The following is a 27,340-nucleotide window of genomic DNA, read 5'->3' as shown; positions in this document are numbered from 1 at the left end:
AACTCAATGGGACAAATCCCAATCTCAAAGCAGGAACTTAACCATGTGCTTATGTCTTTGCAACATCAGGGCCTAGGTGTTTATTGACAGAAGGTTGCTAGTGTTCGCTGGCTGCCTGGTGCCACCTTAGGTGGAGTTTCTTGTAGATAATTGTAGTTAAAAATAAGTTTATCAAATGTCCCCCTTTTGTTTGGTCTCCAAGAAGCCCAGGTTACAGAGACTGAATGATAACCAACTCTACTAACGCAAGGTCCATAGCAAGTCAATCATTAGAAAACCCAGTGACTTGCGTTGAAATGTCTGCTCTGAAGATCCACTGAAGACTTCACCTACGGATACTAGAATAGCAATGAAGGATCACAGCAGTCATCCATTTAGTTCAATATCCTGTCTCTGAAAGCCGTGAGAAAACAATGCTGCAGGGGAAGGTGCGTGAAACACTGAAATAACATGCTACGTAATAATTTGTCCATAGATAAGTTTCTTCCTAACCACAATCAAACAAGGATTGCTTATTCCCTGAAGTCTGAAAATATATACTGCTTCCAATCTAGACTTCTTTCTAGTTACATTCTAAAAAAAAAAAAAAACATGCTACAGAATGCTGTCTTCAGAGTACAATACAGAGCAGTGCATTTCAAGAAGCTAGTAAACTGGTAATAACAACAAAAAAGTAAGCTGAAAGGGAAAGATGAATGCATGCTGACAGCCAACATGAAACGAGAAGAGCTTAGAAATCTAACTTGATAGGGGAGGTCTTCATAAAATGCCAATCTCATTCTGTGGTTCTACATGCAGCAAAACTGCCTATAAATCACTATTAAGGGCTACATTGTGAAATTACATTCCTTAGTACAGATGAGATTTACGCATACATGAAAATTGAAAAGTGAAATATTCCAGTAACTGTCAGTCTGGTCCAACACCAGTAAACCAGTGACACAACACTCACATATTTCTATTGTTCGGGGTCAGATCCTTAAGTATGATTATCCTGCCCTGTCCCTCTGCCCATGACAGTCAAAATTAGGCTGAAATTACATGTTACACTTAGACCAGTGTCAGGCTAAATACAGCCCATGGGCCGCATCCAGCCCACCAGGTGATTTCATCCATGGGTGCCCACCAATTAATTGTACCTCACCCAGCCCATGTCCCACCCTGGTGCATGGGAGGGCCCCAGCCTTAGCCAGCACACACAGCTTCCAGGTGGGGCCACTGATGCCACCACCTGTTCAGCTTCCCCAGCCTCCAGCAATTCTTCCTTGTGTCCCTGCTGTAGTGCTCGCTCCCGGCAGCAGGTAGAGAAGTTGCAGCTGGGCAGAAGCACAAACCGTGGGACTCGGACCAGTGGGAGCACAGAAGCCGGGGCCTACACCCAGTGGGGCAGCAGGAATGCAGAGCTTGGATGGGCAGGATGTGGGTGTGTGGGGCTTGTGGGGTGTTGGGGGGGGGTGAGGGGTTGTCAGGACCCCCCATACACACACACACACACACACACGCTCCCCCCTCATGGCGCACAGCCCTTGCTGCCTGCAGCAGCAGCAGGCCCTTGGGGTGCTCATGGCCCATGCAGGTGCAGCCACCCAGCAGTGTGCAGCTCCAGCCGGTTCCAGGAGGTGCACATGGCAGCAAGGAGCAGAGCCAAGCCGGCCCAACTATCAAACGGGGATACCCACATCTCACATGCAACTCCCAGAACTTGCATGCCACCAGGGGGAAGCCACACAATGAAGCCAGCTGCCTTCCTTGTTCCCTGTCACCACGTGCATGTCCTGGGACTCCGCTGGAAGTGGCAGAGCTCCTCTCTCCCCAGTGGACTCCCAGGACCTGCACATGGTGGCAGAAAGCAGGGAAGTCAGCCAGTTTTATTGCATGGGGCATCCGCCTGGTACAATAAGGAGCTGCACATGAGATGTGGGGAGCCCCACATGATAGAGGTGGGCCATCTTGGCTCCACTCTCCGCCACAATATGCACCTCCCGGAACTGGCTGGAGCCACACACCTCCAGATGGCTGGTTTCAAGATGGCAACCCCCTGTCGCTGCCCCCCACCCCAAAGGAGTAATTCCAGTGGCAAAGGTCAAAGGGGTTAGGGAGTAGGATTTCCAGTCCCAAGATGGTGACTAGGGGCAGGGCACCTGTCAAGGGGTAGGGCTACTGTTGCAACCCTTGACAGCTCACCAAAACTCATTAAGCAGCCCTTCAGCCAAAATAATTGCCCACCTCTGACTTAGACCAAACTAACGTGCAGTTTCACATCAAGGGTTAATACTGTTTTTTGCCTGCACAGCTCTGACTTGTCATTAGAGGGCTGATGAGCAGGGGTAGGCTAGGACTCCTGGGCTCTATCTCTACACTGGAAGGAGGGGGGCCTGGAAGCTGTGCATCCTGCGATTCTGAAGGACTGCAAATTGCTTTTTTTATCTCCATAAGGTAAACTGAAGTTATCCTAAGGGCATTGTTATGTGTCACCCATAGGCTATATTAAGTGCTGTGGAATGCTAAGCAGTGTTAAGGGTAGTATAAGCTTGGAGCAGTCACTCCTTAAGCTTAATAGCATCTCTGACTTGCACAATGACTTGCCACCAGAGAGCTAGTGAACAGGGCCATGACTAGAAGCCACAACTGGTCCAGGTCCTTGCTGTAGGGGATGACAATATTTGCTGCACCCAACACTTTGTTGGCATCCTTGCCTCCTACGTACTGTGACTTCAGGGACTTAATTTTGGTTCTGTGCTGCAGTTGGTCCTGATGATGCCCAAGAGCTACCATCTGAGCTGTAATCCACTGTTCTTGCCTGTTCTGCCTGCTGCCCTTTGTGTCTGTGGTGGTGATGGGCCTTTCCTTACCCCAGATTTCAGTGATGCACCTCACTGTGACATCAGTTTCATGCCCACCTGATGAGGTCCAGGGGGGACATCCTTTAGCTCATTCTCTGATACTGGCTGACACAGGTAGATATGTCTCTTCCCCTCCCCACCACGCCCTGCTCATCTCACTTCAAAAGCTCAAACAATCGCTGCCCTGTGCTCAGTGGCTGTAAGCAGTTGGCTGTAAGCAGTAGTCAGACAATCCAGCTGGGGGGCAGAGGAGGAGTTGGTTTGGTGCCAGTACCACTCCCTGGGCAGTAAAGTTTGTGGGGTGGAAAGTTTGTCCACATAGCTCCTAGGATGCAGGAGAATTGAAATTTGGTCATTTTATCTCTGTGGAGCTGTCACACATTATTGTAACACAAGCTGGGCAACACAGCTCAAAGCTAAACCTCACCCAAAGTGGCATAACTTTAGGACACCTAGAGGGCATTTAGCACTAGCCGTCATGCTTTAATGTGTGGACATTCCCATATTACGAGCTCTTAGTATAGCCTACAGGTAATGTGTAACAGCACCCTAACATGAACTAAGTAGCACAGCCAAGAGTTAACCCTCGTCTGAAGTGTAGTAATTCTGAGATGGTTAAGAGGACACTTAGCACACGCTAACAAGCTTGTGTGTGTGAATACTCACATTTTTAGTGACTTTAGTGTGGTACACGTGTAACGTGTCACTTCACCCTTAGTGTTCTGTGCAAATAAGCAGGCCTGATCACTTGATTTTTTTCCCCCAAACACCTACACATACTACGTCAAACTTTAGTCCCAAGTCAATGGACATTCTCCCATTAACTTCAAGAGGATCAGAATTTGACAAACACTGTGAAAGAGAAAATATTATAATAAAGGAAAAATGACTCCAAGCATGGTTCTCTAAAACATGAAAAGGATGACATCAAAAGGCACAGTGTGTTACTTGAAATGCAGACACCTACACGTAAAGCCTACATTTTTCAGCTTGCCATTTACTTTGTGGGTTTTTTTCATCTTCAGGACTTCAGTGATGACCAAGAGCAAGTCAGAGTCCTTTATCAGAAGGGTGAGGATCCCATATTGGGGAGGCAAAAAGTTATCTTTGGAAGAAACAGAGAAAAAGAGAAAGTCTGGATTGTTCTTAGGGTTTTTTTTTAATCTCACTGCTCAGTTCTGTAAGCTTCAAACTGAGGGAAAAGATGGGCACCATTCATTCTTGAACAGAGCTGGTATAAAGCCTGGGAATTACTTGTATCACACTGAAACTGGAAAACACATGGTATATAAACCTTGTACAGACCTGTCTGCCCTTGGATACATTTTGCCTATGAATATATAATAGAGCTATATACCACTTCACAGCAGCACAGTTTCTGCACCATAAATTACTCTTTCCAATATATGTGTACCCACACACACAAAACAATATGTAATTCTTTCCAATATGTGTACACACGCACACACAAAACAATACATTTTTTATATACATATATACACACACACACACACTCAAAAATATATATAGACAGAGACAGACAGACAGAGGAATGCGTGTATGTATGTACACACACAGTATTATCGTGTATACATGCCTATATGTATACGCATATACATATTTTCACATTACACACACATGCAAATATAGAAGATAAGAATATATGTAGATTTACTCTATAATAGAATATATGAACAAAAAGATATCTGTCAACCCTGGATACCCTTCTAGAAGATATACTGTATTTATAAAAATCCAAAAAGACTTCAAATTTAAGACAACCCGCCCAGTAATTAGATTCTATAAATTATAAATGTTATAATTTTCCATGTATAGATGTTATTGGATTGTCTTAAATTCATGCCCCCCCTCTCCACTGCCAGAGCAGAAAAAGAAGCTGGGGGGAGGCGGGGCAGGCAGTAGGAGGGTAGACTTCACAGCCAAGCCAGGGCTGGTGCAACCATGCCCCAGGCCAGAAGCACACCTGCTGGTAAGCAGCAAGGTGGGCAGAGACTGCAAGGGGATGGCAGAGGACAGAGGCTGCTAGTAGGGAGGGAAGACAGGGGGACAGGAGGTTGCTGAAGCTCCAACTCCAACTTCAAGCCTGAGTCAGGGCCCGTCAGAGCCATAGCAGCAGCTACCTGCTCCTCCTCCTCCTCACCTCCCTGTACTCAAATCCAAAATTAGGTTCTTTTCTCCCTCCCCGGGTTGAATGGGGAAATAAACCTTGTCCTGGATTCAAGCAAATACAGTATATAAGCCTTAACCAAACAGACTACTAACAAATTGCCCATCATGAATGACAGGGGGAAGTAGGGGCGGGGAAGGAGCACCGCTACCCAGTACCCTGCAGTGCTGCTGCTCCACCTCCGGCCTCATGCACCCAGCCCCATGCACGGCCCTACACTCCATGTCCGGCCCCGTACACCCACCTCCCACTCCCCATATCAGGCCCCTTGGGGCCCCCACCCCACCAATCCCAGTGTGGCCCCGTGCCCCCCACCTTGCCGCTCCACCCCGTGCCGCCACCAGCTGCCACAAATAGTTGGGGGGGGCAGAGGGGAGGTAGCACAGCTGCTGACACCTGGTGGCACGCAACATGCCCCCCCCCCCCCTCTCTGACAGCTGTTGCTGGGGCTGGGCAGCAGGAGGGGGAGTGCGGTGGGGGGTCGGGGGCAGCGCTGTCTCCAGAAACCCTCCCTTCCCCTTCCCAATCCCCTACTTTTCTCCCCTCTTCCCTGCTGCCTCCCCCTCCCTGTTTGGGGGGTGGGGGGAGCAGTGGCTCCCTCATGCCTTTTGTCTGCAACGCTCCAGGCCCTCACAGCCAATTGGCGCATGCGCAGTTGGCCCAGAGCAATTACAGACAGACAAACCAGTTGGGGTGGTATTTTTATAATTTATAATAATAAACCAACTGGGTTTATTATTATATTAGATTGGGTTCAAGGCAGTAATTGTAACAGTCCAAGGGCCCACGTGAGGCAAGAGGTCAGACTAGATTATCATTATAGCCCTCCCTATCCTTAAAACCCATGCACATATACAAATATTTACTCTTAGTATTAAAACTACACAAAAAAATGCATTACAGAATGCATGGTGTTCTGCATGTAGGCCTGACCTTCAGGATTGCAGCTACACCCAGCCAGACGTGACTGCTTGTCCACAAGCTGCCACAGCTGGATTGTCTGACTACTGCTTACAGCCAACTGCTTACAGCCACTGAGCACAGGGCAGCGATTGTTTGAGCTTTTGAAGTAAGATGAGCAGGGCGTGGTGGGGAGGGGGAGAGACAAAAGTACTAGATCCTGAAATCCTAGCTTCCTTTCTGGCATTCCCCCCCCCCCCCCCCCCCAAGTCAAAATACTGCATAACTGCCTTACTTACCCTCAGTTTAGCAGCGGGAAAGCTCCCTGTCAGGACACCACTGCAAGCTTTACAGGAGCTCAGAAGCATACTGGTTTAGAACACTAATCCCAAGCCATTGACAATGAGGTGGAGGTTTTTCTTCTTGAGTTTTCCATAGTCACTATTCAGTGAATGTGTAGTGACCTAGAGCCCCACACTGCTGATACTGCCAAGAGAGTAGCACTTGGCCAAGGCATAATAAGACACCTCTGCACCCAGGGAAGTGGCAATATGGCCAGCTAGTAGCTCCAGAAGCTGCTATTTTTGCCCACCCCTCTCCAAGTGAGTGGGTGTCCAGAGCTACTGATGTGGGATGGGGCAGGCTGGGCGCCAAGAGGTAGCCACTCCTGCAGAACAGATGATTTCTCCCACACCCCATGTCCCAAAATCCTGGATCTAACCATGCCCACTCCTGTCTCCATGTGAAAGCTATGAGGATGGCAGCTTTTAAAAGAAAGCTTTATGTCAGGGGTGGGCAAAATATGGCCTGCAAGCCACATCTGGCCCAGCAGGCCATCCTATATGAACCTTAAAAAAATTAGAAAATTTATATTTATCTGCCCCTGGTTACCTGTCAAAGATGACAGGTGCCAGGGGCAGTAGAACCCAGGAGAAGCCACAACAGGACTCAGCAGCAAGGCCCACCCAGCCCGGCCCCACCGCCCCAACTGAAAGCCCCTACCTAGCAGAGGCTTCTGGCCTGGGCTCGTGAAGCTGTTTGTGTCTGCCTGCACTGGAGCAGGAAATTCAGGTAAGAACAGGAGGGGGGGACCATGGGTGATCATCCTAGTCCTTCCGAGCCAGGCCAGCTCCTGACAAGTCCTGAGGTCGGGGCCATGCAGCCAGGAGCCACATGGTGAAGAAGCAGCCAGTGGGCAGGCAGGGGTCTACAGAGCTGGGCTGCACCAGCAGGGAGACAGGGGAGCTGGCCCAGCTCCACAGAGCCCGTCAGCCAGGACCCTGCTCATGCTGCCAAGATCTGGGCCCCACTGGCACTGGCCCCAGGACACTGATGCAGGCCCCATGTTCCTGTCCATCACCGCCGCCTCTGGGCTGCCTAGCATGGCAGCAGTGACGGTGTGGAGCAGCCACAGGGCAGCTCACAAGTGGCAGTGACGGAGCTGCAGGGCAGCCCAGTGTGGCAAGGACTCCAGGCAGCCACACCAAAAACTGCCCAGGACAGGCGAGGAGGAGAGGCCACTTTCCCCTGCGCTGAGCAGCAGTTTCTGCCCAGCTGCTACTGCCACTGCTGCTGCTGTTCAGACTAGATGGGCGAGCCCAGAGCCAGCACACGGGGCACAGGGTTGCAGCTACATGCAATGGTTCCCATCACTACCGCTGCATGCCTGGGGTGGCAGGACACACCATGGCTGGGTGGTGCAGAGCAGGCACACTGGGGCTGCATACTGTTGGTGGTGGTGGCAGGGAGGCGCCACAGGGTACTCAGGTGGGGACAGGGGCTGACCAGCTCACGGGAGTACACACAGAGGGAATCCCATGCACATCCCGCATACCCTCAAACCCTTCTCACACACCCCACAGCCACACCCTCCCCCACACAATCACACTACCGTACCCACACGCATATAGCCAGACATCCCCATAAACCCCCCATACCCAACCACCCACATCCACACAGACCTCCCCACACCCATTCACCCATACCCCAACACCCCTGCACACCCCCGACAATATACAAAAGTAAGACTGCATTTTGAGCTATTATGCAATCACTTCTACATATATAGCACAAACACACACAAATCAAGACAAAAATACATTTTCTAATTAAATTAAAATATATTATTATGGGTGTTTGATTTTTAGTAATAACTTGTTTTTTTCCCCCATTCTAAGATGGCAAACTCTCTTCCCCAAAGGAGTCCTTCCAGGGGCAAGGGGAGGTACTTCTGATAGGAAAGGGCAGAGGCCAGGGACAGGACTTCCAGTCCCAAGATGGCAACTAGAGTGCAGGGCACCTGTCAAGGGGCAGGGCTACCCATGCGGCCCTCGACAGCTTGCCAAACTCAGTAAATGGCCCTCCACCCAAAATAAATGCCTGCCCCTGCTCTATGTTGTTTCACAAGGTAACTTTTTTCAGTAGCATTTTGCATTCAGTCATTGCAAGGACCACACTTGCTGTCCACAAGCTCTAGGGTGAAGTATACTACAAAGCCTATGAAAATAGGGCTTAAATGGGATTTAAAGACATACAACCTTTCTGCCAGCCCCCTGTATAGGGGGAATCTTCCACCCATAATTCTTAAGTGATACTTAAGAGACAGATAAAACTCAGTACAGTAGGGAATTGGCCATGAAAGGGTAATAAAAGACAAACTATTGTCTGCTGAATGACGTAGCTCCTTGGATCCTCTCTAAACACTTGTACATATTGTTACCAATGCTATGTCACACACCTGTGCACCATGTGTGACCATGAAAGGACTGATTTATCCAGTCTCTAACTCCCAGGGAATTCCCTGATGCACAAACTTGGCTTTGGAGCCCTCTTGCTGAGCTCCATGGCCAAGAATCCAAGGACTACTCTGGGACCAGATGAAGTCATCTCTAAGTCTGTTAAGATACATTCATCAGGCTAAGGCCCTGACAGCAACAAGGAGTAGTCTCCTTTCTATAATTGAAGGTGGGGGCAAACCTGAAGATAAATGAAACCTGACTATTATAAAGGGACCAACATTAATAATGTAAGAAAACATTATGAAAACATTAGTTATCCAAGAAGACACTACAGAAAGGAATAGGGGGTACATGCTAAGCACAGTAAAGTTCTCTGACCAATGAATTATTACACATAAAAAAATCCTGCCCTCTAGCATATTCAGTATTAGTCAAATAGAAATGTTAATTAAAGCTCAAGCTAACTGATAGTTTTTAACCATACAGGATCAATCCTTAAAATACTTTAAATATTTAAGCCCCAGTATGATCAGACCATTCATTATTGACAGCACAGCCCAAGGCTGATGCCAATGGCATAAAGCTTACTTTAATCAGCTGCATCTCGTCTTCCCTCTAGTTTGCTATGACGCTTTATTTATTCTCCTTTCCTACCTATTGATCATATCTGGAATTCCAGAACAGCCCATGAGACACCTATGAAACATAAAGACAAATGCCATACTATAAAAGGCAGCAGTGTACCTAGAGGAATGCCTTCAGAACCTTACAGAATCCATCTCCCCATGTGTACTTACTTAGTAGCGTTTTCAAGGCAAATGTTCAACCTGTCAGTTCATGCCTTCCTAGAATCTACTCTTTTAAGCTGAAATATGCTGATATGCACCTTGTACAGTGTTGGGCACAGATCAGTAATACAAATTCTGAAGTCACAAAAATTTTAGGAAATAAAATTGAACTTACTTATGCCTTTACAAACCAAGTCATTTTGTGTAACCTGAAACAGAACACAAGCCTCGAGTCATTTGATGAATAATGAAGCAGGCAGTTTAATTAATTTTTCTAAATGTTCTTTAGGTTCTGATAGGGCTGCTGGGTTGAATGCAATTACAGAATGTGATCCTGCCTGGAAAGATTAGCAGAGGGTTTGGGGTTTTTTCATTTTCCTTAGAAGACTGTCAATATTGCCTCCAAAGAGGGGGTTTAGATTTGGTGGGCAACTATTAGCAGCTTGTTTTATATTCTCAAAATTGCATACTTCTGTGGCAGTAAATGCAGCTCTATCAGTCTCAGAAACATGCTGGCAAGATTATATATCGTTTCCTTGGCCTGCAAAACGCACAATAAAACCTTTTGCTCATATTTTCTGAATAAAATATGGCATGAGCACCTGCTGCTCAGTAACACAGACTTGAACTTACCCACCTATCTGAGAGCCTTTCCTATGACAATTTATTTACCCTGACATTAATATTACTTCACAATGACATATTTGCAAAATGAGCTCGTGTCAAGTCTAAGAACAATATCATTACCTACTAAAAATTGGATTTTCAATCCTAAAGATGTTATATAAAAACAGAATGATCTCTTTTCTATGTTCCTTTTCCATACACAGTAAGCACTGCATGCATGTTTTGCAAGCCTTTATATGTGCCATGGATTGCATTTATTTATGATCCAGTTCCTAACTCATCTGACTGCTACTCTGTTGATTCTCTGATGGCCTGCCTCCCTTTCTTCTAAGAAAGAACAAAGATACCTTGAAGAGTGAGCATTACAGTGGAAGCAGAGAGCACAGTCCAAGAACTTCAAGCAAAAGTTATATGGATATTTTTCATATGGACAGTTTGCCTTAAAATGCAGTTCCACACCACTATTTGCAATTTCAGGTCCAAACTGGTGCACAGCATCAGCTGGTAAGATGAAAAAAATGTATTTTGGAAAAAATCAAAACAGTCTGTTTCACTATTTTTAAACAAATTGTTTTGAATTGAAAAGGTTAAACAATGTCCTGTTTAGAAATGTTAACTGAATTGTTAATTAAAAAGGGATAATAGTACCTATTAATGAAACAGCTTGTTTGATTTCCTGATAAACAAAACATTTCATTCAACCTGAAATAAACTCCTTGGATTTTTCATTTTAATGAAAAAAACCCAAAAAACTGCCATCAATCCTAAGTTATTTTTTCCTAAATTTTCATGTCCACTATTTAATCCAAGTCTTAATTTTTCTTAGGTCTCTACTTCATTCAACTTGGTTGTCCATAATAAACAATGTCAACGTGTCTTGTGTCACTAGACATGCAAGAATCTCTAGAAAGACCATGACAGTGCAGCTAACAGACACCAGCTTATTAAATAAGTTTATCAAGTAGCCTACCCCTTCTTTTATTCCAGAGATCAACCTATAGAATTATGTTCATGTCAAAAGACTGGACTAAAACTCTTTGCAAAAGAAAAAACAAATCAGAATAAATGCAGAAAAAATAGTTATCAATTAAAACTGAGGTTGGTAGAAAAATTTCTATCAAGTTTTTCTGATGGACTCTCTCTCACAAACTAATATTTGTACTTGGAAAACCAAGCTTTGGCTGAAATATTTTCAGTTTTGAGCAGTTTGGCTTGAAACTTTAGTTTCTTTCTTTTTTGGATGGAAAACAGAAGCTGTCTATAGAAAAAGACAAAACTATTTCCAACCAGCTCTGCACTTACTTTGTGAATAAGAGGCCAATACAGTATATTTCCTCATGCAAGATAATGTCCCACTGCATGGAAACAGTCTTCCTTGCTGAAAGACAATGCAGCAATAGCATATTGCAAGTATTTTACACAACTTGCCACATTATGCAAGTCACGTATGGTTCATTTTCAACCTCCTTAAGTTTGACTAAATCGGGGCTGCCCTACTTTGGCTGTCAACATATGCCCCACAGGCACCAGCAGCTGCCTCTCCTGCTGCCATCCGAGGAGAAAGCCCAGGGGTTCATGCACACCTGTGCAGCCTGTGGGGCTGAGAGGTAAAAGGGGCATGCTGCTGGTGGAGGGTGGGGACATTTGCTTCATTGAAAAGTTAAGGTGGGGGTATATGAATCACTGAAAAATTAGGGATGGAAGGGACCTCAGACAGTCATCTAGTCCAACCCTCTGCTCAAAGCCAGGTCATCCCCAACTGTATCATAGCAACCAAGGCTTTGTCTAGCCAGGTCTTAACCTCCAAGGATGGAGCTTCCACTATCTCTCTGGGTAACCTATTCCAGTGCTTTCCTACCCTCCTAGGGAGAAACTTCTTCCTAATCTCTAACCAAACTTCCCTTGTCGTAACTTGAGACCATTGCTCCTTGTTCTGTTATCTGTCACCATGGAGAACAGTTTAGCTGCAGCTTCTCTGGAAACCCGCCTTCAGGTAGTTGAAGGATGCTATTAAGTCCCCAGTCTTCTCTTCTCCAGACTTAATAAGCCCAGTTCCTTCAGCCTCTCCTCAGAAGTCATGTGCCCCAGCCCTCTAATCATTTTCACTGACCTCCACTGGACTCTCTCCAATTTGTCCACATCCTTTCTGAAGTGGGGGGCCCAAAACTGAACACAGTACTCCAGATGTGGCCTCACCCATGCCACAGAGGGGAATAGTCACTTCCCCAATTTGCTGACCAGTATGCTGCCAATCTTCCTGGCAACAGGGACACGCTTTTGGCTCTTATTCAGCTTGCTGTCCATTGCAAGCCCCAGGCCCTTTTCTACAGAGTTCCTGCTTAGCCAGTTGATCCCCAGTCAGAACTGGTGCATAGGACTCCTCCATCCTAAGTGCAGGACATTGTATTTGTCCTTATTGAACCTCATGAGGCTGCTTTTAGTCAAATCCTCTAATTTGTTGAGGTCTCTCTGAATCCTAGCCCTAACCTCCAGCATATCCACCCAGCTTGGTGTTATCCACAAACTTCCTGAGGGCGCGCTCCATCCCATCTTCTAGATCATTAATGAAGACACTGAACAAACCTGGCCAAAACCAACCCCTAAGGCACTCCACTTGATACCTCTGCCAACTAGACATCGAGCCATTGACTACTACTCTGTAAACTCAATGATCCAGCCAGTTTTCTATCCACCTACAGTCCCCTCATCCAAACTGTAGTTCCTTAGCTTGCTTGCAAGAATGTTGTGGGAGACTATATCAAAAGTCTTGCTAAAGTGAAGATATAGCATGTCCACTGGTCTCCCCACATCCCCAGAGCCAGTCATCTCATCATAGAGGGCAATCAGGGTGGTCAGACATGACTTGCCCCTGGTGAATCCATGCTGACTGTTCCTAATCACCTCCTCCACCAAGTGCTTACAAATGGATTCCTTAAGGACCTGCTCCGTGATTTTTCTGGGGACTGAAGTAAGGCTCAATGGTCTGTAGTTCCTTGTAGGGGTGCACCAACAGAGATTTTTGGGGCTGATACAGATAGCCGATTTTTAAGGAAGCACATCGGCCGATATTGATCTGATTTCCGATACACAGCTCTTCAGCTTGAAGAGCTGTATCCAGCTGGTAAGTCTGGTATGGTGAAAGGAGAAGGAAGGGGTGTGGGGGGGGAGGGGCAGATCAAGGCCCCTACAGTGATGGAGGGAGAGGGGCTGGGGCAGGTACTGACCAGCTGGGGTGGGGAGCAGCGCTCAGAACAGAGATGCAAGCAGCTCGTGTGGGGCGGGGCGTGCCCCCCAGATCTCCACAGGCACTAGCTGGGCAGGCCCCACCCCAGCCCCACTCCTCCCATACCCCCCCACATACACAGTTATCCTGGGGGACGGGAAATAGGGGCAACTGCCCTGGGCCTCCGCTTTGAGGGGCCCCGCAGAGCCCAATGGAGTGGCAGCAGTGCAGAGCCAGGCAGAGTGGTGGCTCCATGTTCAGCTGCTCGCTACACCCCACCCCGCCAATGGCAATGGCAGCTTCTTTGGCGAGCTGCAGCTGTGGGCTGGGGTGGACGCAGGATGGAGATGTGGCCTGTTGGGGGAACGCAGGAAGGGAAGGAGGATGGTGGCTCCTGCCACTGCGCACAGCTCATCCGGTGGCTCCTGCCACTCATCCAGGAGGGTGTGTGCCTCTCGATCTGCCCAGCCGGGAACAGCCCAGCCCCAGCCCGCCTTCCCCAGATCCGGGTGCATAAGTCCCATCCATACCCTCCCAGACGAGCGGTAGGAACAGCTGGACGAGCCACCTGCAGTGGTAGAAGCTGCTCCCTCCCCCCAATAAGCCGTGCCTCTGTCCTGCACTCACCTCGGCACTAGCTGGGCAGGCCCCACCCCAGCCCCACTCCTCCCATACGCCCCCCACATACACGGTTATCCTGGGGCGGGGGGAATAGGGGCAACTGCCCTGGGCCTTGCGCTTTGAGGGGCCCCGCAGAGCCCAATGGAGTGGCAGCAGTGCAGAACCAGGCAGAGTGGTGCTCCATGTCCAGCTGCTCGCTATACCCCACCCCGCCAATGGCAATGGCAGCTTCTTTGGAGCCAGGGCCCACATGGGCTGATTTGCCCTGGGCCCCGCACCCTGCTCGGGTCACCTCTGCGTCCATGCCCTGCCCCCCTCCCACCACACCAGACTTACCAGCGGCATGCAGCACTCCACTCTGCCAACTCTGCTCCTCACTGCCTACATGCTGTGCTGTGGCTGCACACATGCATGGGCATTTATCAGACAAATTATCAAAGTCATCAGGCTGATTTTCTTTGTATTGATGCCAATCCGATATCAGACCAATGCATCTATGCACCTCTAGTTCCTTGGATCCTACTGCTTCCTTTTCTTAAAGATGGGCACTATATTTCCCTTTTTTCCAAATGTCCAGGACTTCTCCCAAATCACCACAAGTTTTCAATGCTGGCCAGTGACTTTGCCATCTCATTGGCCAACTCCCTCAGCACCCTTGGCTGCATCCATTTTGGCTCCATGGACTTGTACATGTCCAGCTTTTCTAAAGAGTCCCTAACCTGTTCTTTTCCTACTGTTGGCTGCTCCCCTCTTTCCCAAACTGTGCTGCCAGGTGCAGCAGTCTGGGATTAGACTTTGCCTGTGAAGACTGAGGTGAAAAAGGCACTGAGTACTTCAGCCTTTTCCACCTCAGCCGTCACTATTTAGTAAGGGACCTATGCTTTCCCTCTTGTTGGTGACATACTTGTACAAATGTTTTTTCTTACCCCTCACGTCCCTTTCTAGCTCCAACTTCAGTTGTGCTTTGGCCTTCCTGATTTCATCCCTTTCTACAAGAGCAATGCTCTTATACTCCTCCATAGTCATCTGTCCAAGCTTCCACTTCTTGTAAGCTTTTTTTTGTATTTTAGCTCACTGAAGAGCTCCCTGTTAAGCCAAGCTGGTCTTCTACCATATTTGCTAGTCTTTCTCTGCATCAGAATGGTTCATTCCTCCACCCTCAGTAAGGTTGTTTTAAAGTACAGCCATTGTGCACCATTGCTAGTCCAACTCACATGGTGGGGGGGACCTCATGCCACCACTACAATCCATGCAGTATGGAGGACATTCTGTGGGAAATGCTCCTGCAGTGTGCAGCCCCTGTGCAAAAGTTGGACAGCACCTAACTTAAATGATAAACTGTGGGTGGAATAGGGTACTGAATTGTATATTACATCTTCCATAAGATAGTTTCATAGTTTCCAGGGTCAGAAGGGACCTGAACAGATCATCTAGTCCGACCCCCTGCCATGGCAGGAAAGAGTACTGGGGTCAAACGACCCCAGCACAGTGTTTATCTAACCTCCTCTTAAACACCCCCAAGGGTAGGAGCCTGCACCACATCCCTCGGAAGTTGGTTCCAGATCCTAGTCGCCCTGACCGTGAAGTAGCACCTCCTGATGTCTAACCTAAACCTACCCTCTGCCAGCTTCTGACCATTATTCCTTGTCACTCCTGGCGGTGCTCGAGGGAACAGTGACTCCCCCAATGCCTGCTGATCCCCCCGACTAGTTTATAACAGGCCACTAGATCCCCCCTCAGCCTTCTCTTTTGGAGGCTGAACAGGTTCAGGTCCCGTAGCCTCTCCTCATAGGGCCTGCCCTGTTGTCCCCTGATCATACGAGTGGCCCTCCTCTGGACCCTCTCCATGCTGTCCACATCCCTCTTGAAGTGTGGCGCCCACAACTGGACGCAATACTCCAGCTGCGGCCTGACCAGTGCCGCATAGAGGGGGAGGATCACCTCTTTGGACCTGCATGAAATGCACCTGTGGATGCATGACAAGGTGCGGTTGGCCTTCCTGACTGCCTCCCCACACTGCCGGCCTATGTTTATCTTGGAGTCAATGATGACTCCAAGGTCCTTTTCCGCCTCCATGCTGACAAGAGGAGAGTTCCCCAACCTGTAGGTCTGGTGCATCCTTCTAGTGTGCCCACGTCCCCCCACATCTTAGTGTCATCAGCAAATTTGAACAGGGTGCTTTTTACCCCCTCGTCCAAAATCACTGATGAAGATGTTGAACAGTGCGGGCCCGAGGACCGAGACCTGGGGGACCCCACTGCCCACGTCCTCCCAGGTTGAGTAGGACCCATCTACTGCCAACCTCTGGGTGCGGCCCTTCAGCCAGTTGGCGACCCATTTGACTGTGTGGGTGTCTACACCACAGCCCCCCAGTTTCTTAATGAGAATGGGGTGAGAGACAGTGTCAAAAGCCTTCCGGAAGTCCAGGAAGACTATGTCCACTGCTACCCCTGCATCTAATGATCTGGTGATCTGATTGTAAAAGGCCACCAGGTTGGTCTGACAGGACCTGCCACTGATGAACCCGTGTTGGTTGCCCCTAAGCATGCAGTCCCCTGCTGGCCCCTCCTGGATGTGTGCCAGAATAATTTTCCTCGAACAGCTTGCCTAGGATCGAGGTAAGACTAACTGGTCTACAGTTTCTTGGGTCATCCCTCCTCCCTTTTTTGAAGATGGGAACCACATTGGCCCTCTTCCAGTCCTCCAGTACCTCTCCGGAGCACCACGAGTGCTCATGAAGCCGTGCCAGGGGACTTGCAATGACCTCGGCCAGTTCCTTTAGAACTCTAGGGTGGAGAACATCCAGACCGACTGACTTGAAAACGTCCAGCCCCTCGAGAAGCTCCCTAACTAAATCCTAGCTAACCCTTGGCCTAGGTGTGCCTCCCCCAGGGCCTGAGGGGGGCCCAGCAGGGAGGTGGCTGTCCTGGTCCCTATTTAGGAAGACAGAGGCAAAGAAATCGTTAAACATGTTAGCTTTGTCGTCTGGTGTGACGACCAAGTTTCCCAACGTGTCCTGCAAGGGCCCCACATTACCTGGGACCTTCTTTTTACCTCCTATGTATTTAAAAAAGGACTTCTTATTGTCCTTAATTTGGGAAGCTAGTCCCAGTTCCATCTCTGCCTTGGCCTTCCTAACTACCCCCCTACATCCCCGAGCAACTGCAGAATAGTCCTCCCTAGAGGTGACCCCTTCTTTCCATTGGGCGTAAGCCTCCTTTTTAGCAAGGAGACATTCCCGGATGCTTTTGGTGAGCCATGGAGGCTTGTGTGCTCTCCTGCTCCCTTTGATCCTCATCGGGATTACCTTCCTTTGGGCTTGGAGGATCGTCTCCTTAAGGAGCGACCACTCTCCTTGGACACCTGGCTCCCCTCCCCTCTGGGATCTCAGCGCTTTTCAACTATCCTCCTTAGCTCGTTGAAGTTTGCCTTCTTAAAATCTAGGGCCACTGCCTTACTGCTTGCCTTTGCCACCTTGCACTGGATGGTGAATTCCAGCAGGCGATGATTGCTGTCGGCCAGGTGGTCGAGCACCTGCAGCCCCCTCACCAGGTCATCACCCGTGGCCAGCACTAGGTCCAACAAGGCGTCCCCCCTGGTGGGGCTGTGCACCTCCTGGGTTAGATGGAGGTCCTGCACTCTAAGAACCTACGTGAATGATCTAACCTGGCTGACTGCTCTTCCCAGCAGATGTCCGGGAAGTTCAGGTCCCCCATAGGTAAGCAGGGTAGATGAATGCACCCTTCAGCCAATTCTCCTGAAAGAACATTTCTACTTTTTGAATAAGGAATAATAAAAGTTGACTGTGCAAGCGATATCAAGCAAAACTCTTATTCTTAAGGCAGAGAGTAGAGCAAGTATAACATGAAGACCTTCAGCTGACAGTACTAAAGCTTCAGGAAGCTGTGGACATCCCAAATTGTGCCTTATTCTGTTAATCTCTGAAGAGACATTAAGTGATGAAATGCCATTAAGGATAGGTAAACTGCATCTTGGCATAACTCCTCATACCTCTTTAAGTAAAATTAAATGCACTCTCAAGATGGCAGAAATATACTTGGCTGAGTGATGCAACATTGTGAAACATCAGCAGTTTGCAGCTTATACTTCCACTGGGGAGATCTGCATGTCCTCTGAGTACAAGTAGTGCCAGCATGATACCCTTAAAGAATAGCATATGGATACCCATAAAACAGGTACTGTATGAGCAACAGCAGGAGTAGATTCCCTGCACTTCCCAGGTAAGCTTTCTTAACCTGGGCATGGAAGAAGCACCTCTGCAGATGAGGAGCTGGGTACATCAGCCTTGGCAAATCCAGTCATAGTTGCCTCTGCCAAGAGACAAGCCAACTATGATGGCAACTTTTGCCGTACAGCCAGCAGCAAAAATCTGATTGTAATAATGACCCCACACCAGTAAGAGATTCACTTCCAATTCTTAGTCACCTTGTCTATTTTCAGGCTGGTAACCCACAGTTGAAATGCCTGGTGGCCAATTAATAAAAATACAGAGCCATTTGGGAAATCCCTAGGGCCACTTGAGAAAGATGTGGAATTGTTCTTGTGCAACCTGTGTACATATTTCCCTCTCTCTGCGTGAAGATTTCCTAGCACTTAGATTGACATTTTCTGTGCTGTATCTCTGTTACCATCGGTGGGAAAATGCCCAGAAATAGCAACAGATATAATCCTTACACTGAAACAAATGATGTTAATTTTTGTTTTACTTTGATTTCTACTGAAGTAATATTGTTACACTGTTTGCATTTCAAAGGGAAGCCTCTATTACTCTGACATTTATGCCTGCTGTAGTTGGCATACTATTTTGTGAGTGGGCACTGGGCCAGTTTAACAGGTAGAAATACATCTAGGCATCCCAGAGTCAGTCTATCTCATAGGTTTGCCATGTTAGACACCAGATTTCTGCAGGTAATGGCTAAATACCTTTGCTTAACTTTGTGTTATATTCAGTTAAGCCATTGCTATGGCTACTTCAGGTCAATGCTGAATTACACTTAAAAGGGACAAAAATATTCTCTGTGGGTACATCACACAAGCTCCTAGCTCCAATAAATCCCATTAGTGATTTGCAGGAAGAAACAATGTACTGTTATAAGGAGTCTCCACCCTTTACAACTTCTTGTACAGCTCACTATGCAAGTCCCCAGACATCTTGGCATATACAGTTTCTTAAAAGCACCAGGCAAGATTCCTGCTGAGTCCCTCAGTCACATACAAAAAAACAAAGAGCATGGTAATTTCTCTGTGGCTTTTGCCTTACAGGCATCCCATGCACAATAGCTGCAGAAGGTCTCAACAAGTAGAAAAATCAGTTACTATATAAAATATGGAAAGTAATTACTGAACAAATAGAATAAATTATGATACATGTGAAAATCAAATGTACTTCATCTTTTTTTGTGAATATTTTACAAGCATGGGTAACAGAAGCAAGCAGTGGAATATAAATGTAATGTAACTAACTGCCTTATGCCATATACACAGATTTCCATCAGATTTGACTTTCCTTCTCTCTCCCCTTTTTATTTATCTAAGCTGATGAACCATGGATCAGGATTCTCACATGGTTTAACTTAAAAGGTATCTCAGCAAAATTATCATTTAAAAAGTGATGAGAATTAAAATTCAAGGATTTTCTTCAAGACTGTGTAGTCCCAGAGAAGTGTCTGAACACATCTCCAATCTGACAAGCTCTTCTGTTCTGAAGAAAAGTAACCTGAGCCTTTCCAGAGTGACTGAAAGGCTAGACTGTTTTTAACAGGCTTCACATATACAGAAGAGTTTGCTCACATGAAGCTGTTGTGGGTGACTTACAGTTTTGGGCAGAAACCTCAAACAGCTCCTACCATTTAAGTCTTCCTCAACAGAATTGGAAGAAACTGAACTGATACATACATTCTGGGATGTGCCAAATCCTGCACTTTTTTAGTCCATAAGAAACAACAGAAAACTAGGAATCTAACAATTACTACACATTGGTTGCCTTTGTGGTTTTTATGCTAAGGAATGTTGCAAACTTTATCTTTGCCTATAATAATAGCAGATGACTATGTTTAAATAGCATAAAAGTTCCCCTCTATGGGATATCTTTCTGAGCAAGTCCAGCAGGAGTTGGCCCTCTACTTCTTAGACCACTGGAAAGACTAAACAAAAATTGAAAGAGAAATGTTCCATTTGAGGGGTTATTCAAAGAAAAAGTTGAAAAGAATACAAGAATGGCAAAGTAGCCACCCACCTCTCAAAAGGAAAAATGGCATCTAAAAAAGTAATATATATTATTTATTTTCAGTCCACAGAAATCACAGTTAACTTTTATCAGAAATATAAATCGAGATATTAACCGTGCAGCTAGTTCTGTTAGTTAGTTCTGGTAAACACATTGCAAGGTCTTGCATTTATTCCAGTTCTTGGGCCCCCAGAGGGGTTGTGTTAGATTGATGATTAGCACATTTGTGCATGTGGGTCTGTCTGGAAGCTACTATGAGGGGTGGGTATGAGATGAGAATAATGATGGAAGACAAATCTAAACAAAACTATGTATAACACATTTTCTGTGCTCTTTTCCCCTCAGCCCAGAACTCCTTTCTAGCTAATCACATCTTCAATCACTCGTATATTATTTTTAATGTAACCTGCTGGATCCCAGATGCGCACAATGAGCCAAAAAGTATAAGATGTCTTAACATATGGCATCAGCAAAGCCCATACTTTTTAATGTAAATACATTATCTATTGCTGTAAACCCTATTTGATTAAAGAAAAATTACCTGGTCTCTCAGGAGAGAATACTGAAAGATGAACTGAATGCACATTTATTTATAAAAACACAACCACGCGTGCATTAAGAATATCCCATGAACCTAAATACTTCTGCCATCAGACGTGCAGTTTTCCACTCTAGTGTTGCAGATGACCACAAGCAGAGGTCTGATTGTGCATTTTCACTCGGGTATAGGGCACCTTGAAACTGATCCAAAGGTAGATCTCTCTTTCAGGGACTGGGGAAGGGAAACTCAGGGACCAATCAAGTAAAATGGGGCCCAGTTTCTTATTTACTCACAAGCTGTCTTGAATCACTTTGAGTGCAATAAGGGCCTTATTATGAATGAGAACAGCACCCATACAGGCTAATCATTAGGACATTTCAACAGGGAGTCAACAGATAAGCACTTAGGGAACAAAGCCTAATAAGTGAAAAATAAACTAAACAATCCTCCTTTAGAACAACTGGTGATTGGGAGAACTACTCAATCACATACATTCCGCTCCTGTGGAGCAAAGATTATTCATACGAATGAGGACTGCAAGATTTGAATGCTTTTATAAATGTTAAACAAAAGCATAAAAGAATCAGGACTAGCACACACGTGGTGTCAGCCATGCTAAGGCAGCAAGGTACCGAAGTAGGTACAGTGTGTATGTTTTTGAAAAATGTTATTGCACACCCCAGTGAAACTCATTAGCCCAAGACAGCTAACGCTGCATAAGATATGTAAATGTAGTATATACATAAATGAGTTGGAGCCCCAGTTGCACACTGCAGCCATAATGCATTGAAACTAAAGATGCAAGAAAATTACCCCCTCACCCAAACATTTAGTCCTAAAAAGCACACAAGTCAGTGGGAGCTTTGGTAGGTGATGAATGCAGCATCACATCTACCAGTCTAATACTGATGCCCAGACTCCACAGCTTAAGCCTGGGAGAACTTTCACTACAGAGTTCATGAATGTGTGCAGGACTGAAAAACGCAAGGATGTGGAAGTCACATGCTACAAGTAGCTGGGCTCCTTCAATTTCCACTGAATTTGAGCACTGAAAGTGCTTGACACTTCATAGCATTAGGTTGATAATACCATCTATACAGCGGGCCAAATTCTAAGAGGAGCTAAGCAGTACTCAGTCTTCACTGAATTGCACTAGATTTTTGAAGAACTGACCCAGTGAAAATTGCAAGTGATCTCAACCTCATAGGACAGGAATGCCTTGCTCTCATTCACAACTCATTCACTCACAGAAACAATGTTTTCTTGTCCATCTGCAGCTATTCCAAAGCAAAGCATAGACCAACAGAAAGAAATAATAATCTGGAAGGTACTTCCCTTGCAGGAGGAAAATTATTTTGTACTCCCACAGAAAAAGCAATGTGGATTCAGCATCCTACACTGAATTTTGAAACACACTTGCTTTCCTCCCCAGCACACATGCATATTTTCAACAAAAGCAAGATCAGAAATGAGAGCTTCAGATCTAAATTTCAAATCAGTCAAGACTCTAATCAGACACCAAACCAAAAGATTCTTACTTGAAGGTTTTATTAAACAATTCCATTCCAATCTTTATCACCACTATGTCTGTATCCACTTTTTGCTGCTGCCTATGAATGTAGAATAAATATTTCTAAATAAACAAACTATGTGGAATTAGATCATTTTTGCACAGTACTCTGAGGTCCCAACTATAAAATCAAGACAACACAAGGGGATATTTTACAGCTCAGAGACTTACTGAAGAGAATGGATCCAATGCAATGAGCCAATCCTGTGGACACAGCTGCAAAAGCAGTTCCATGGGCCACTGTCCACCTGCTAGACATGGTCATTATTGCTATTTTATTATTGCATAGGAATAGGTCACAGGAACAAAACTTTTGTAGTTGGAGAAGTTAAGAAGACAAACCTTTAAAATAAAAAGCATGGTCCTTGATTCTGTCATTACATCAAAGCTTGTTGTTACGGAAATGCGAGCAATTTCAGAAAAATCATCATCATCATACCCTTGTTGTTGGACAAAGTAGGAGGAAAAAAAAAAAAAAATGAGCTGCAAGATCGAAACTAAGAAACAAAATATGATGATTAGCAAAGCTGCCAGAGAAAATCAGGAAGTAACAGAAAAAAGCTAAGAGTTGTAATGAGTTTTAAATCTATTTAAAAGAAATCCCTTCTTCCCTCTAATGTAGAACTTTCTCTGGCTAAACATCCTATTCATTTAAAAATATTCCCTGGCCACCAGAGACACAGAAATTAGTTCTTGACCTGGCTGGATGATAGACACAAAACTTCCCATTAGGTTCTCCTGGCTGAAGTCAGCCAACCCTAGCTTCCTACAAGGGGTACTTTTTTTTCCATTGGGAAAAAAAGCACTGCCTTAGAAAATGTATGTACAAACAGTGTGCCAAGCATGCTGTTCAGCACTACCTTACCCCAACAACCAACACATTTTTCAACACAACCATCCATATCCACAATACAAGCAAAATTGTGCTGGTTGTGCTGGCTAAAATGCAGTCTGATGCTGTGCAGTTTCTTGAGAGGGGCAAAAAAAGGTCACCTGTATACCCACTGGTAGGCCTTGAGGTGGGGAGAAGATGCAGATTCTCAGCTGATATAAACTGTAACTGCTGAGCTTTACATCAGCTGCACCCCTGATCTCTGGCTTCTGCTAGCCCTGGCCTTAAACTCCAACTCCTCTGTTATATAGTAAATTCACTCCTATGTTCAAACACTTTAAAAGACATCCAAGGCTTTTGGACACACACCCCTTTTGCCTGTAGATAAACGGAAAGGACTATAAGAAAGTAGTAATTTATTAGAGGAAAATAAAATACAAGTTTTCATATTAATAATCTGGGGTAAACTTAAAGCAACCAAATTTCAGAGAGAAAAATCTGGGACATAATACTGGGTACTGGACAGTCTGTTTTGGCCCCATCCAACTGAACAGTATGCAAATGCTGGGCCTGATCAGGGTGCTGCCTGGCCTTCAGCTGGGACCAGTCTTTTTGATTTGGGATGAAAGTCTCTTTTCAGGGAGCTCTTGGGAATAAAGCCCCAAAATTCAAGACTATCCTGGAAAGTCCAGGAGAGTTAGTTGCTCTAACCAAATTGAGCCAGATGTAGCCTAGCAGCAAAAGCACTGAGAAGAAAGCATGACTCAGAGACAATCCTCTGCAGAATACCTCCTCCAGATCTCCTCTTTTCCAGCAGGGATCCAGGAACATACGCTATTAAGAAATGGGCACACCCCAATCACTGAATGCCCAGATAGACGAGCACTCTTGGCCAGCATACAGAGGTACCACCACAGCTCTGCCTACTCCCTGCCTGCTTGCTCACAGTAGGGAGCTATGGGTGAGCAGTTTCTGCTCCTCCTGTGCACCCATCCAAGACCCTTTAACTCTGCTGTGCAGAAGAGTTATTATTCCTACCAATAAGTATTTCTAAAGCATTCATCCAGTGAGACCTTGTAATACACAATTAATAGTAAGTCAGTAAGTGCCATCTCTCCACATGTGGACTGAAGCCCTTTTGAGACAACCAGTCCCCAAATGTGCACTGCCCGGGAGCTGTGGCAGAGCAACAGAGGTAGGATCACATCCCACAAGACAGCCAGAGTGAAAATAAAAAATAATACGTAAGAAGGCATTTTATGCCTCTGTTTTGAAGTTTATGTTGAGGGTTTGAGCATCATCCATTAGCACTGTCCCTTCCCAATTGTTAGAGACAACTCTATAATGCTGAGAGGAAACCATCTGGGAAGCAGTACCAATAGAATACAACAATAGAAACACAGTGCCTGCCCCTGCAATGCACATCTCTGTGGACCACTCCTGTGAATCCTTATGTCCCAGCATCTCCATGCAAAAAATAACCCATTTCCTTTTCTTCCACCACAATATCCATGTAGCTTCTTCCATGAATCCCCTTCTGGAGCAGTGATCCTTTCACCCACCCGTCCGTCAAACTGATATCAAGAGCTGGAGTCAATCAGAGCAGCTCCAGTAAAGTCAGTGGAGCAACATCAATTCACATCAGCCCAGGATCTGGCTTTTGCCAGATAGGAAACCAACACAGCGGTTACTCTAGGAAAGACCTAAGATAACAAATCTTAAAAGAAAAATCATGGAACTGGCACAACACCTGCTACCATGGCATTCTTCATGCTGCTTGCATGTTGTACCCTGCCCCCATCCTGCGTCTCGCCTGTACCTTTTGCCTGGAAACTCTTCCAGCCAGAAACCGGCTACTCCTCAGCCTTTGTATAGCACTTAAGCACAATGGGGGCCAAGCTCCTGGCTGCTCTGTAGGCAACAGTGTCAAGAATATTCAATTTTAAGGATTTTTTTTCCCTCCTTTTACAAGCTCTCTCCTTCCGAAGGATGCTGCCATCACAGGCACCTCCAAAAGCAGCAAGGAAATATGAACTGACATGCTTTTTTGTTTTTAAATGCAGATGCTGACAAAAAGGGGGAGGAAAACCGGGGAGGAACCCCCCCCCCCCAGAAGCCCAGCCCTGCATGGAGTGGGAGTTCCCCAGCCTAGGCAACACCAGCATCATACAGGCTTCTCCATGCACGGTTGTGGGGGAGGAGGTAGGAAACCCCATGGGCATCCAGCACCACCAAACTGTTCTGCCTGGGGGCAGCGGTAGGGTGGAGAAGAGGCAAGTCCTTTTGTACCTCCGGGAACTGTTTTCAGCCAGCTCCCCCATAAGTCATCCTTCATGCCCATTAGTGACCCCAGTGGGACCTCAGCTGCCTGTGGGGAGAGAGAAGGGAGAGCGCCAGGGCAGCCTGCCCCCATCTCCACCAGCTCTTGTCCTACCCAGCGCAGCACAGGACACTGCTCACCCCGCCGAGGCCGGAGCGTCTGGGGCTGGGAGAGCCGGACAGGCGGCCGCTCCATGCGATGTGGGTGCACACACACATGTGCATGCACATGCACACATACCAAGCACCCACCTCCTCGCCCTGCAGACCCCCTACACATACACGTATGCACACATACAAAGCAGCCGCCCCCTCCCCACACACCTGCACACACACACACACACAAAGCAGCTGCCCCCTCGCCCTGCACACCCCCTTTCACACGCGCACACAGACGTGCCCGCAGCCCCTGCCTCCATCCAAGGCGCAAGAGGAAAAGTTTGGCGGGGGCAGCCAGCCCCTGCCCCTTGCCCGCCGCCCCGGGCTTACCCGACTCGGAGCAGCAAGACCCGCGCAGGCCGCCGCCGCCGCGAGGCACCATCCCCAGCGCGTGCATGTTCGCCGGGCCGGACCCGGCCCTCTCCCGCAGCGCCCCTCGCTCCGCCCTGCGCCGGGGCCAGGTGGCGGCTCCCGCTCGGGGGCGGCGGCGGCGGGCGGAGGCAGGGCGGGCGAGAGGCGGCGCAGGCGCACGAAGAAGGGCTCCCCCCGCCTCGGCCCCCACCGCCGCGCCTTTGTGCCCGCCGGGCGCCCGGCGTCCGCCCCGCGGAGAGGCGAGGAGGGCGAGGACGGCTGCCCTTCGGCGTGCTCCGGCCAGGGCCCTGCCCCCTGCGGACCGGCTGCCCCACGCCGCGGGCTGGGCTGGGCTTGGGGCGGCGACCCAGGGTCGCGCGGACACAGCCCGCCAGCCACCGGGGCGGGACTGCCCCTCTACGAGCCCCAAACCTGGGGTCTCCCACGCAGGCCTGCAAGCAGCCCCGGGGGGGCACCGGCCCCACACCCCAGGGGGACAGCGGCCCCACACTCCGAGGCAGGGACCAGCCCCATGCCCCAGGGGGCACCGGCCCTGCACCCCAGGGGGGCACCGGCCTGTCCACCTAGCTGTGGGCTCAGCCTGGAGGTCTGTGAGCCAGGGCTGTGGTTTCCCCAGAAGTAAACGGTGCCTGGCACCTCGCAGGCTCCTTGCAGGGCACAGCTCTTCCCAGATCCCAGCCATTATTAAGAACCAGAGCACACTCCAGTTTTTGTGGAGTGAGATTTCAAGGAGAGGGGCAAGGGCCCTGATCCTGGCAAGCCCCTCATAGGCATGAATGGCCCTTTCTCATGTAAGTGGCCACATAGACATGGGTGAAACAGTGCAGTTGGAGTGCCAAGATGGCTGGGATTGGTCCCTTTTTGCAGCATTTTTCTTAGGAGCTGCATGCTTAATGCTTTCTGGGGTTAAATAATTATTTGCACCATACCCCTGGTGTTACACTCAGATTTGTCTAACTCCCACACAAAGCTATTATCATCAAAAGGGAGGTTATGGAAAACAGTAGAAGGAATTAATTACACATTGTTTACAGCTTCCCACGCTGGCCTTTTTATTTTTCTTTCTTATCCACAGCACCTACTGGGCCCCAGAGACAAAAAAGATGACCCAGTTAAGTTGTTCAAAGGAGCTAGGAAAACCTGGGTTCAAGTCTGCTCTGCCACTGATCCCCTGTGCCCCTGGGCATGTTACTTAGACACACAAGGTATGTCTGCATCATGCTACAGGCGGTGTCACTTCAGCATGTTTTGCTTACCTGCTGTCACTGCACAGAAATGAAGCATTTCAGCTCCCCTGGGGCTGCACACCATTGCTGCCCTCAAACATGCTAGAAACTCAACTTGAGGACAGTGGTGGTAAGCACCTCCAAAG

General features: G+C 47.5%; 1 protein-coding gene across 2 annotated transcripts in view; it reads right to left on the bottom strand.

Moving 5' to 3' along the window:
• Positions 1 to 26,065, bottom strand: part of PLPPR1 (phospholipid phosphatase related 1) — a 261,329-nt gene extending 235,264 nt beyond the window's left edge. Inside the window, exons 1-2 of one of the 2 annotated variants that reach the window (XM_090038882.1) lie at positions 25,927 to 26,032; positions 9,633 to 9,666 (exon numbers count right to left, since the gene is read on the bottom strand). The gene's annotated coding sequence lies outside the window, so the exon portion shown is untranslated. Of the gene's footprint in view, positions 1 to 9,632; positions 9,667 to 25,926 lie in introns of both variants that reach the window. The other variant, XM_090038881.1, reaches the window with a different exon arrangement.
• Positions 26,066 to 27,340: the final 1,275 nt, after the last annotated feature.

This window comes from Crocodylus siamensis, chromosome 3 (genome assembly GCF_052110815.1).
Source record: "Crocodylus siamensis isolate JL-2025a chromosome 3, ASM5211081v1, whole genome shotgun sequence".
Classification (NCBI taxonomy): Eukaryota; Metazoa; Chordata; order Crocodylia; family Crocodylidae; genus Crocodylus; species Crocodylus siamensis.
This window is presented reverse-complemented; position numbering and strand designations above follow the sequence as displayed.